Raw genomic sequence first — 13609 nt, forward strand, 5'->3', positions numbered from 1 at the left:
GAGGGAGGAAGGACACAAGAGGGAGCTCGGGGGGCAGACTAACAAGCTGCTATCATATCCTTCGGCTGTCATGTCTGATAGAGTAAGTGCTAAGGATTCAGTGAAGGAAGGGGGGAGAGGAGGGGACAGCAGAAGAGGGGTTAAAATAAACAGACATCTGAGCAAAAAGGGGGGGTGAGATGCAACAGGCAGGCATAAAGGCAACCAGGGCGAGTCAAGGACAAGGATAGAAAGAGAGGAAAGGGTAAGGCAATAGAGATTCTCCAGCATGGAGTCTGGCATGGATTCACATACTCATGAATATTCCCGTCGTCAGGCTGGGAATCCTCGGTAAAGAAAAAATCAGTGTCGTTATCAGTTTCGTTTCTGATGTGTCTTTCTTAGTAGTAACCAATCACTGATCTCTGGGTCATACTGCCCCAGCCAATGACTGCCCTCTCCCTAAGCCCCTCCCCTGGCAGCCATCCTCAGATTTTTACCGCACGTTAAGGTGTTGGGAGTCCTCGTGCTATAGCTCTCGAGCTTTTGCTGCATTTTTGTACTTTTTCAAGGAGATTTTCTAATTTTTCGGTTCAATCGAGACTCGAGCTCCACCGTTTCTTCTTCCGATCAACGGGGACCCGTTTCGGAATTTCCTATGCCCCTCAAGGGTGAAGTTTTCCTCGAGTGACACTTCTTGGAGGATTCCAGAAGATCTGAGGCCTACCTTGGACGCGGCCCAGGACAAGGGTAGATCGACGTCCGGATCCAAGCTGTTCAGAAACTGCCCTGGATGCGGGTTACAGAATGTTTTCAAGGAGGACGAGCATTCGAGATGTCTCTACTGCCTTCATGAGGACAAGATGCACGTGGAGAAGGACTGTGCGTTCTGCAAGAACCTATCGGAATGGACCGTGAGGGATCGTCGTTCCGGCCTCGCTGGCTGGAGAAGGGTCCAGCAGGTGAGAAGAAGAAAAAGGTCAGAGCGGTCTTCTAAGTCCTGTGAGGGTGCCTCGGCGACGGGGGCCCAACAAAAGGCTAAGCACCGCGAGTCCGCGGGCACCGGGAGCCCTGAACGGTCGGGCTCTTCGGCTGCCAGACAGGGCGCACCTTCCCCGGCACCATCAACGAGCCAGCGCTCTGGTTCGGGGAAGAGGAAATCTGAGAACCCGGATAAGCTTCTGGAGAGGCCCCGGTCAATCCCGAAGGATTGAGCCGAGGGGGAGCGAGGCGGTGACCCTCCCCCCAAGGTGAAGGCCTCAAGCGCGCCCAAGGTGGCGAAGGCCTTGATTCACGCGGCTAAGGCCTCTATCGAGGGAGTCACGGCGACCCTGGTGAAGCCTGTGGAGGCTACACCAGTGGAAGCGACCTCGGTGCCCAGAGTTTCCCTGCCACCGCGGAGGGAATCCTCTTTCCAGCCCATCGACAAGACCCCGGTGGAAAGAGGGAAAGAGGGGGGGGGGGCGGTGGCCATTACGGACACGGATTCAGCCTCTGAGGAGGAGCTGGTGGAGGCCGTGAAGAGCCTCAACGAGAGATTGGAGAAGGTACGATCCCAGGGGAGAGATCCCGAAGAGGTGGTCGAAGATAGCGACGGTGGCACCGACGAGGCCCCAGTGGAGGAGAGGCCAGCCCTCCCGTCGCAGCCATTGCCCGAGCCTCAGGACAACTCGGCGGCCATTTTGATGGCGATCCAAACCTTATGCACAGATATAAGGACGAGATTACGACGAACCCCGGCGGACGATCCAGAACCGGGCACGCCAGGAAGCCCTCCGAACAAGCGGAGGAAAGTTCACCCCCACCACCCTTCATGTCCTCGCGGCCCGTGGAGCCTTAATCTCCCTCTCCGGATCCCAGGGATGACACGGCAACGGACACGATGATGGGGACGGATGACGACGGTGGTGATGACGGGATGGACCTTCCATCACCACCCCCTCGGTCTTCCCCGCCTGATGAAATTGGCTCCTTTCATGCCATGATCGCCAGGGCATCCGAGCTCTTCCAGCTCTTCCCAGAGAAACAGATGAAGGAAGGTTTCCTCTATCAACGGCGAGAGGCCAAGAGAAAGACGGTCCTCGCGGTACTGTTACTCGATGATATCTGGGAGGAGGGACTTGCGGTCCTGAAGAACTTGTCCACGACGCCTGCCAAGAGGGACCGGTACGAGTAGAAATAACGGGTCCCTGACGCCGCCCCCTTGTGCCTCAGGGCTCAGCCGATGCCGGATTCGGTCGTCTCAGCGGCAGCCAAGAAGAAGGCGGCGGGGGCGACAGCTTCAACCTTCACTTCCCCACCTGACAGCGAGGGAAAGAAATTGGACACCATGGGGCGACAGGTTATCTCGTCGGCGGCAACGACAATTAAAGCGGCCAACGCCTTAGCGATTGTGGCCCGTTACGACAGGGAGCTATGGTACAAGATAGCTCCCCTACTGGACTTCCTACCAGACGACAAGAGGGCGGAGGCCCTAGAGATTCTGCAGGAAGGTGAGGTGGCGTCGGACCACGCCATAACTGTGGCAACGGACATTGCCGACACCTGGTTTCGCCAGTTAGGCAACGGTGTTTGCCTTCGACGATGTGACTGGCTCAAGGCAACAGACTTCTGTCAGGACATGCAGACCAGGGTGTTGGACATGCCGTTCGACGGCAACAACCTTTTTGGGAAAACGGTGGATGAGTCGCTGCAGGCCATCAAGGCCGACACAGACGGCTCGAGCCCTGGGAGTCCTTTAGCAACGACGGCCCTTTCGGAGTGCCGGAGGCAGACAGTGGGCCTCCAAGGGATCAGGCGGTGGTTCCTCTAGGTACCGCCAGGCGGCCTGCTCCTCGTCCCAGGTGGCCTACAGAGGTTGCGGCAAACGAGGAGGATCTCATCGTCGTCGCCAAGGCCGCCTCCAAGCAAGATTGAACCGGCCGTAGCGTCGGGCCCCCACCGAAGCACCCTGGTGGGAGGCCGGCTGGCAAAGTTCTCCGTGTGTGGGAGTCCATCTTCACCGACCGTTGGGTGCTGGATGCCCTGGCCCATGGGCACACTCTCGAATTCCAAAAGAAGTGTCCCAACATTCCTCCCGTGGCCAGGAAGCAAAATCACGTCCCTCAAATGCTGTTGGAGGTAAAGGCGATGCTCAGGAAAGGTGCCATCAAGCTCGTCCCCAAGAGGCTCTGGGGCTCCGGAGTATACTCAAGATACTTCCTCGTCAGAAAGAAGACAGGTGGTTGGCGCCCCATCCTGGACCTACGTCGGTTGAACAAATGCATCAAGGCACAGAAGTTCAGGATGGTCACGCTCCAGCACGTGCTGGGACAGCTGGAGGAGGGCGACTTCCTATCGTCGTCGGACTTGGAGGATGCTTACTTCCACATCCCCATCCTAAAAGGACACCGAAAGTTCCTCAGATTCGTAGTTCGAGGACGCCACTACCAATTCAGAGCTCTGCCATTCGGATTGAAGTTGGTACCCAGGGTGTTCACCAAGTGCCTAGCACCAGTGGCGGCGCGGCTGTGCCTGCAGGGGATCCACGTCTACCCTTACCTGGACGACTGGCTCATCCGTGCAAGGACAAGAGAACTCACCGTCGAGCACACAGCGAAGACTGTCTGCTTACTCACGGAGCTGGGTTTCTCCATCAACTACCCGAAATCCCATCTGGTTCCGTCGCAGGTGGCACTGTTTCTGGGAGCGAAGTTCGATAGAGTGGAACGATTGGCGCCTCCGTCGGAGGAAAGGACAAAGGCCATCTTAGGCAAGGTGCAGCGCCTGCTCGCCACGGACATGGGATCCATCAAGTCCCTCCTCGGAATGATTTCCTCATGAATCTACCTGGTGCGCCTGTGCAGGCTACGGATGCGTCCTCTACAGGAGTTCCTCGACGCCCGCTGGATGCAAGCGGCAGGCAGCTTAGAAGATGAGATCCCGCTCAACGAGGTTTTCCGTCAGGCGATTCAGTCGTTGGACCCCGGCACATCAGGAGACGGTGACGACGGACGCATCCCTGAAGGTATGGGGTGCACACACCAGAGATCTCCACGCTAGAGGCCTTTGGCTCCCGGAGGAGAGGTCTCTCCACATCAACATCTTGGAACTCCACGCCGTGTTCTGGGCGCTCAAGTCGTTCCTTCCGTCCCTCAAGGGCAAGGTCATGAGGATCTTCACCGACAACACCACCACGATGTTTCCCCAGCCCCATCCAAGGAGGCCCATGATCTGTGGAATAAAATAAAATAAAAAACACCATTGCCGACTCACTCAGCAGGGAGCTGCACTTGTGCCACAATTGGGAACTATGCCAGGATCAAGTGGATCGGCTCTTCCAACAATGGGGCAAACCCCAGATCGAACTGTTCGCGACGAACTCCAAGTGCCAGAGGTTCGCCAGCATGTTTCCCCAGATGAGGAGCATGGGCGACGCTTTCTCGTTCCCCTGGGATACCCTTTTCCTGTGTGCGTTTCCTCCATTGCCGCTGCTGCTTTGACTCATCAGCCAGCTCAAGAGGTCCCAGTGCAGGATGATCCTCGTCGCACCGGCGTGGCCGAGATAGATCTGGTTTTATTTATTTATTTATATTTATATAGCGCGCAAGTAACCCACAGGCATTGAGGCGCTGTTACTTGCAAAAATCTTAGTTACAGGCATATAGTCATTCATAGGTACAGTATGAGTTCGACAAAGCATAGAGCTGACATTTTGGTTGGTACAGTATGTCATTACAGTACAGTTTATGCATTAGGAATATATGAGATGTATTCGACTAGTGCAACGCATCTTATGTGAATAAGATTGTTTTCAAGGTTTTGCGGAAGGTGCTGAGGGACCTCTGGGACCCGGACCTTCTGGACCTCTCAGCGTCCCCACCAGTCAAGCTGTTGACGGACGCAGATCTTCTCTCCAGAGAGGGAGGCGCCATTCTTCATCACGACCCAGAGTCGCTGAACTTGCAGGCCTGGCTCCTGCAGCACTACAGTTTGGAGGGTACGATATCCCGGCTGACTGCAGAGAGGTTCTTGCAAAGGCCAGGGTGTCCAACTCTCAAATGCTACGGACATAAGTGTAAGAGGTTCTCTGTCTGGTGCCGTGCACAGAAGATCAAACCTCTACGGATTCTTCCCTCCACACTACGTGAAGCCAATATAATAGTGTTACATAAAGCCGGCAAACCCGCTGATGAATGTGCATCATACAGGCCGATTTCTTTGATCAACCTCGACAATAAAATCCTCGCAAAAATTCTTGCATCACGGCTTCTCCCTATCATGCCAGCTCTAGCAATTGGAGATCAAGAAGGATTCATCCCGGGACGCAGCACCACCTATGGCATCAGACGGCTGTTCGGCGTCATGGGGGCCCTAGACCCAACACAGCAGGCAATAGCAGTGCTCCTCGACGCCGAGAAGGCATTTGACTCTGTGGAATGGCCATTCATGATGGCAACGCTTAGACAAATGGGCTTTGGCAACTTCTTCATTAAGTTAGTGTCTCTGTTATATAACGACCCACGATCATATGTCACACTGGGAAACACTAGGTCCTCGAGCATATCACTAGAACGCGGAACGAGACAGAGATGCCCACTCTCCGCTCTAATCTTTGCACTTATTATGGAACCCTTGGCTTCGCGACTGCGCAAATTCCAAATACACAGGGGTCTTAAACTGGGTCCACATAAATGAATTGTCTCCCTTTACACTGATGACGTCATATTGTTTATCGGCAACCCCCAAGAGAACCTTAACCCGGTAATGTGCGATGTGATAAGGTTTGGTCAAATGTCTGGTCTAAAAATTAACCACTCCAAATCTGTGGTATTTCCCCTGACCCCTAACACAGTGGAATTTTTAGACGATCATGGTTTTAAATGGGAGAACTCGAGGGTGCGCTACCTGGGTATATAGATGTCTCGCAACCACCACGAGATATATAAAGATAACTATGTCACCACGCTCAATTCCATTCAAGACCGAATACATAGGTGGAAAACGCTCCCGCTAACGCTTTGGAGCAGGGCCTCTCTGACAAAGATGGTCATCCTTCCTAAGCTTCTGTATTTGTTCACAAATATTCCGCTACTCCTCCCCAAATCCTTTCTCCTGAAAGTTAAAACTGCAGTCTTGGAACTGCTATGGGCAGGCAAACCTGCGCGTGTAGCGTATAACACTCTAGTTCTACCAATGTCGAAGGGTGGTCTAGCGCTCCCAGATATAGAAAAATATTATTGGGCGGCCCAGGCACATTTTTTAAGCTACTGGTACATGTCCCACTTCGTTCGCCCACATGTGCAGGTGGAACGAGCTCTTGCCTCACCCGACTTGCTCAGTGCCGTTATTATAAGTCAAATCCCAGTCCCGTACAACACACTAAATACGGTCCTATCCACATACACAATCTGGAAAAGGATGGCTGTTAAATACGGCGTGACCGTAAGATATTCCCCTCTACTACGAATCGGATTCATCCCGGGCATCCCGCTCACGAATGAAAAAGTATTCTTAATATGGGCCGATAAGATCAATATCCACTCCTTCGGCGATCTATTCCCGGAGAGCACCTTCCTAACCCCACAAATGGCCAAAGACAGGGGCGGTAACACCTCTCTAGAAACCTTCCTTTACTTTAGATTACGCCACACCCTACATAGAATGTTTCCCACATTTCCTGAACAACCCCCTATATGGGATCTGTTACACAACCCCATCCAGGTGCAGGGAGAAGGGAGGTTGGTTTCGCTGCTCTACAAATCCCTTGTGGCGGACACCACATCACCTAATGCTAAAACGCAGCAGAAATGGGAGTCAGCCATCCAGGAGTCAATAAACGCTGAAGACTGGTCCTATATCCTACATCAAACTCAAAAAGTCGCAGTGAAAACAGGCTATAAACTAATACACTTCAACTTTGTGCACCAAACATACTATACCCCTGCTAAAAAGCATCGGCATCACCCAGAAGCATCAGCCCAGTGTGAACGATGTGCGGCGGCACACGCAGATTTTTTTCACCTAGCTTGGGAATGTCCAGGAATTCGACGTTTCTGGATTTCAGTTTTACAAATCACTGCTGACATTATAGGGGAACAGGTGGCTCCACTGCCATTAGCAACCCTTCTTGGCCTCACTAAATACCTACAACCCACGTCCCGTAAACTAGCAGCCCTTCTTCTGGTGCTGGCCCGGAGACGAATCGCCATGGCATGGAGCAGAGGGCCCCTGCCCAAAATCGAAGACTGGAAAAAAGACAAAACATATTGTCAAGATGTGGAGAGTGAATTTATAAGAACCCTACCATTACATGCTCGCCCCCCAGACATCGGGGGCCATATATTGCATATTTGCTAAACTGTACAGAATCATCTGATGCCGAGAGCAAATGAACTTGGCATAGGGCTTTGGAACTGAGAGCTACTACATATTCATGACCTCATTATAATTGGCATTAACCAATGAATGTCATGATATTTGTTGCTGTGGATGCTGTTGGGGGGCAGCAGCTATATAGATGAACCCGGGGTGGGGAATGTTGTATGATTTTTTTTTGTCCTGTTTCCTCCTTCTCCTTCCTCCTCTTCTCCCTTCCCTTCCCCTCCTTTCCTTCTCTTGTGGTCTTCACAATGCACCATGTTGGTGCAATTGTTTTCTGATGGTACGAAAATCTCAAAAATAAAGTTTAAAAAAAAAAACCCTCTACGGATTACGGCACCTCAAGTGCTACCATACCTACTGTCACAGGCCAAAGCTGGACTAGCCCACGCTTATATCAAGATACATCTGGCAGCGATCTCCCGATACACCAGAACTACAGGACGGCCGTCCTTGTGGTTTCATCGACTGGTGAAGGAATTTATGAAAGGACTGTTCCAATCGCGCCAGTGAAGGTTCCAGCCCCGGCATGGGAGCTCAACGTGGTGCTGACCAGGCTCATGGGGCCGCCATTCGAGCCCTTGCATTCGGCTCCGTTGAAGTTCCTGTCGTGGAAGACAGCTTTCCTTGTGGCCATCACCTCTGCACAACGCGTGGGAGATATTAAGGCCCTATCCTGCAAGCCTCCATACTTGACTTTTCACGATACGAGGGTGGTGCTGAGGACGCACCCCTCTTTCATGCCCACGGTGCCGTCGGACTTCCATCTTAACGAGCCCTTGGTGTTGCCAGTTTTCTTTCCGTCGCCTTCGTCGCCGGCCGAGAGGACTTTGCACTTGCTGGATATAGCTAGTATGTAGAGTTCTACATGGACCGAAAGAAGAGTTTTCGGAAGACATCACAGCTGTTTGTGAACTTTGGTCCTGTGAACCAAGGGAATGCTCTCTTGAAGGCTTCCATTTCCAGATGGCTCTCCGGCTGCATCATGCACTGTCATCGGTTGGCCAACCGACCATTGCCCGGCCGTCCGAGAGCCCATTCGACCAGAGCGATCGCTGCTACTATGGCGTTCTTGTCTGGTGTGCCCCTGCTGGACATCTGCAGGGCTGCTACGTGAAGGTCGACGCACACCTTCACGAGATTCTACTGCGTCGACCGGGATTCCAGGGAGGAGACCAGAATCGGCCAAGCAGTGCTGCGCAACCTGTTCGCCTGAAGGTGGGCCTGGTGAGGAGGTAAGAGTTGCTTGATGTTGAGTTTATGTAATGCTTAATGTTGAGCCTTTTGCCACCTGCCGTGGTTGTGCATGCGTGCGCTGCTGTGTATTCTTATATTCATGAGCATGTGAATCCATGCCAGACCCTATGCTGGAGAAGGAACAAGTTACTTACCTGTAACTGTTGTTCTCCAGCATGGGTCTGGTATGGATTCACATGCGAACCCTCCCTGCTTCCCCTCTGCGGCTCTTCACTTGGTCATACTGCCACTTTACGTGCTACCAAATCTGAGGATGGCTGCCAGGGGAGCGGCTTAGGGAGAGGGCAATCATTGGCTGGGGGCAGTATGACCCAGAGATCAGTGATTGGTTACTACTAAGAAATACAGATCGGAAACGAAACTGATACTGATTTTTTCTTTACCAAGGATTCCCAGCCTGACTGGGAATATTCCTGAGCATGTGAATCCATGCCAGACCCAAGCTAGAGAACAACAGTTACAGGTAAGTAACTTGTTCCTAATAGCAACTAAGCTAAATGCATAAAAACACAGCCAAATTTGGGATTAAGCAAAATGCATAGAAACAGTCAAAGACCTCATGATGCATCCTGTTTTAGATCTGCGCCCTGCAAACACCTATGTCAAGCCACAGAAATTCCATGTGACCACGCTACAGGAAGTAATCCAACTGCTAATATGAAAGATGCATATTTTATTTTTTAATGTTCCCAGTACCCAGAAGATTCTTGAGTTTCAAAATAGCAAACCAGCACTGCCAATTCAAGGTGCTGCCCTTCGGCATAGCATCCGCTCAAAGGATATTCACCAAGGTTTTGGCGCTGGTGGCATCGCACCTAAGCAGGGATTCAATCCCGTAGTACCCTTACTTGAATGACTCGCTGATCACAGGAGAAAATTCCCAAATGTACAAGCAAAATACCCAAAGAATGAGCAATCTACTTTTTCAATTGGGTTTCTCAAACAACGAAAAAAAAGTCAAGCCTTGTACAAAACGAGACCAAACAGTTCCTAGGAGCTGTCATAAAAACAGAAGAGGGTCTAGTCTTTTCCGTGGAAAAAGAGTACAAAGCATACTACTGCAAATACCTCAGTGTCTAGCCGGTCACCAGATAACCGTACGCAAAGCAATGCGCTTGCTCGGGATGATGGCATCATGCGTTTACCTGGTACTCAATGCCAACCCTAGTACAAGCTCTACGCTGGTGGACAAAGGAAAACCTATTGAAGGGAAAAACCTTCTACGACCCAGCAGTGCAAGCTGTTGTCGCAACAGACGCATGACTCACCGCGTGGGGGACCCATTACCTTCATCTCACAGTGCATCGTCTGCGGACTCAAATCACAGCACAGAACCACATCAACCTTCTGGAACCTCTAGCAGTGCTCAAAGTGTTACAAGCCTTCCAAGCACAACTGACAAATCAAACAGTACAAATACACAGACAGCACCACTGCAATGTTTTATATAAACTAGCAGGGGGGGCACACATTCTCCAAGTCTGTCCAGGCTAGCACAAAAAATATGGGATTGTGCACTCAAGCGGTGCATGTTCCTAATATCACAGCATGTGCCAGTGGAACTCAATTCTCTAGCGGAATCACTAAGCAGAGATCATCTACCAGAAGAGCACGAGTGGCAACTCGACAAAGATATTGTAAACTACATTTTCACACAATGGGGCTACTCCGTTAGACTTGTTTGCAACAAGAGAAAACGAACAATGCCCAGACTTCGCATCCCGGTCTCCCCAGTACGACTCCAAGGGGATCACCCTGTGGATGAGCTAGGAAAATGTGCCTACCCTTTGCCCACTACTCCTCTAATCAGCAAAGTGGTGAACAAGATTCACAAGGAACAAATTAAATTAATCCTAGTTGCTCCCACGTGGGCGAGACAACCTTTTTCCACAACTGCGCAAACTGGCGATGTGCGATCCGGTCAAACTCATTTAACATGCTCACACAAGACGGGGGGACAACATTACACCCTCAACCTCAGTCTATGAACGTGGCAGCTTGGCTCCTGAAGTCCTAGTTTGGCCATTTAAATCTACCTCAAAGTTGTATGGAAATTCTCAAAAAGGCACGTTTATCAAGTAGAAGAGATTTGTAATTTGGTGCCAGTCGAAACAAATTAACCCAATAGAATGTACTCCATCACACATTCTTCATTACATGCTTCACTTACTAGACTCAGGGCTAGTATTTAACTCAATCAAAGTTCACCTAGTGGCTCTATCCGCGTATACCACTTCGCAAAGTAAGGTGTCCTGGTGGAAAATTCCACTCATTAAGGCTTTCGTGGAGGGAGTAAAAATACTCCACCTTCCTATTTCAAACCCGCCACCAGGTTGGGAACTTAATGTAATACTTACAAAGCTCATGGGACCCCAAGACTCTATGCATAAATCCAGCCTTAAACACCTCACATATAAGATTTCTTTTCTGGTGGCTATCACCTCCATAAGTAGAGTGAGTGAGCTACAAGCCTTGTCAGTGCAAAACCCTTTCTTTGTTATCCACAATGACAAATTGGTATTAAGAACGCACCATAGGTTTTCACCTAAGTTCATTTCCAAGTTCCATGTCAACCAAGCCATCGAACTACCAGCTTTTTTTTTAAAATCCATCAAGCTCAGCTGATAAAAAAACTCCATACATTAGATGTAAGGAGGGCGGTCCTTTATTATGTAAACAAGACCAGACCGCTAAGGAAAACAGACCAACTGTTTGTCTCCGTAGCTCTGGCCAGAATTTCCAAAAACGCCATCTCCAGATGGATAGTCAGATGCATATAACTCTGCTACTCTGTCAAATGGAACGCTGCCTTTTACACCAAGAGCTTACTCCACCAGCGGTACAGCAGCTACTTTGCCTTTTATCGCAATTGTCCCGCTGGACGCCATTTGCAAAGCAGCTACATGGAGCTCTATCCACACTTTTACTCCACACTACTGCATCGACACTCCCTCTAAAGCAGATTTTCAGGTGGGACAAGCAGTGCTAAAACATCTATTTGTCACTGTACCGTCTCACAGCCCACCACCTTCTACAAACACTGCTCGCTAATCTGTGCATAGCATGTGATCTAAGCAGATTCTACAATACTCAGAAGGGATACATTACTCACTGTAATCGTATTTCTGATGCTTGTAGCTACTTAGATTCACATGCGCCCGCCCTTCCTCCCCTTGGAGTAGAAGGTGCATAGATGTTGTCAGGGCGTATCTGGTACATAATCTGCTTTACTACACCTGTACTCACGCTACACTTCATGCAACCTCATGTCAAAAACAAAACAAAACAATCTAAGCAACCTCGACGCATGAAGTACCCTGGGTACAGTGGACGTCATACTAGGGATAGTGATACGTTCCTTAATGGGGAGCCAGTGGACTAGTCTTCTGGTAGAGGAGATATGTTCATTTTCTGAGATATGTTCCTTTCCACCAGTTGCAGCCCGGAGGGCATTGTTCTGTATGGTTTATTGCCCTAGCTATGGTGAGGCAGTTCTGTTTGGACAACTGGCTGCATTGATCAGTTTTGAATTGTAGGCCGAGGCGGATGCAATCGCGTTTACTTGTCTGCTCATGGTGGGCTTAGAGTCTAGGAAGACCCCCAAGGTTTTGACTGCCTGCGACATGAGAATGAGTCTTTTTTTTATTTTATTTTTTTATTAGTGTTGGTTTCAATAGAAGCTTTTTACCATTTACAGTATAAATTCAACATGAAAAAAAAAGAAAAATGAGAAAAAAAAAAGAAAATATATAAGCTAAAAATTCCATAACTCTGAAAACATTCCATAGTTCTGAAAACATATAATACAATTATTTCAGTCAATTGCTGTGAAAAGGAAAAGGAAAAAGAGAGAAAAATAAAAGGAACGAGAAAAAAACGGGTAAAAGGAAGAAGAGGGAAGAATCAGTTCAGCTTCCATCAGTCTTGTTATGCAGAAACAAACGTTCTTTCTCACTTTTCTCCATCAAGTTTTTTAAAGATGATTGATACCATCTCTAGCAGGGCAAAAGTTATAGATAACCTTGAGCCCTGTAGCAGCTGTAACCAAACGTCTTTGTTTGTTAAAGTTCGATTGTTAACAAAAAATCTCCCCAGTAGTTTGCGACGAATGTCCATGATGCCCTGACAACTCGTAGAAGTCTTGTCAATGGTAAACGATTTGTAGTTTCCGTCAAGCTTTAAGGTAGCCGGGGATCCACTAAGAAGTAACTCAGTTTTTCACCATTGAGACACAACCAGTTTTCTGCCATCCAAGTTTGAATTTTGGCATAGATGGAATTTAGATTTTTGTTGTCAAGGTAATAGTCGCATGTAAGGGGGATAAGCACCTCCGTGTCATCCGCATAGTTGGTGTATGTTATGCCTAGCTCGTCCAGGTATTTGAATAAAGCCTTCATGAAGAGGTTGTAGAGCCCTGTGGGACACCACATTTGATAATATCTTGGTTGGCGCATGCTTGCTCCAAGAAAACTTTCATGATTCTGCCTTGGAGGAAGGATGCGATCCAGGGTGTGGCATTTGTGGAAAAGTTAGCAGTGGATGACAGGAGGTAGCATAGGGTGCTGTGATCCACCAGATCATATGCAGCGGATAGGTCGAGTAGTAGGTGAGCTGGTTTGCCAGCGTCCCTGAGGTCATCAATTTGATTTTTAAGGTCTAGGAGAGCAGTTTCTGTCCCATGGCTTGGACGGAAACCTGGTTGTCTTAGGCCAAGCGGGGGATTTCTTCCAGGAAGTTTTGGACCTGTTTGTAGGCCGCTTTGTCTAAAAGTTTTAACAAGGGGACGTAGTAATGGGCCTATAGTTCCCTGGGCTTGAAGGGTCCAGAGTCGGTTTCTTCAAGAGCGGGCGTACCCAGGCTTGAGACATGGAGGGACACTTCCAGAAGTGAAGGAGGCGTTAATAAAAGCTGTCGGGAACGGCGCTAATGTGGATGCACATTCTTTGATAATTTGTGCCGGTCATGCGTCCCTTTTTTCAAATGAGGTTTTATTGAATTGAGGAGCGCAATGACG

The 13609-nt window shown here is 49.6% G+C and overlaps 1 protein-coding gene across 2 annotated transcripts in view; it reads left to right on the forward strand.

The window, feature by feature from the left end:
• The window catches only part of VPS54 (VPS54 subunit of GARP complex), a 2536401-nt gene that overhangs the window by 454702 nt on the left and 2068090 nt on the right, over positions 1-13609 (forward strand). The gene's annotated exons all lie outside the window — the stretch shown is intronic.

The sequence above is a fragment of the Ambystoma mexicanum genome, chromosome 4q, assembly GCF_040938575.1.
Source record: "Ambystoma mexicanum isolate Mex_15411 chromosome 4q, UKY_AmexF1_1, whole genome shotgun sequence".
In the NCBI taxonomy this organism is placed as follows: Eukaryota; Metazoa; Chordata; class Amphibia; order Caudata; family Ambystomatidae; genus Ambystoma; species Ambystoma mexicanum.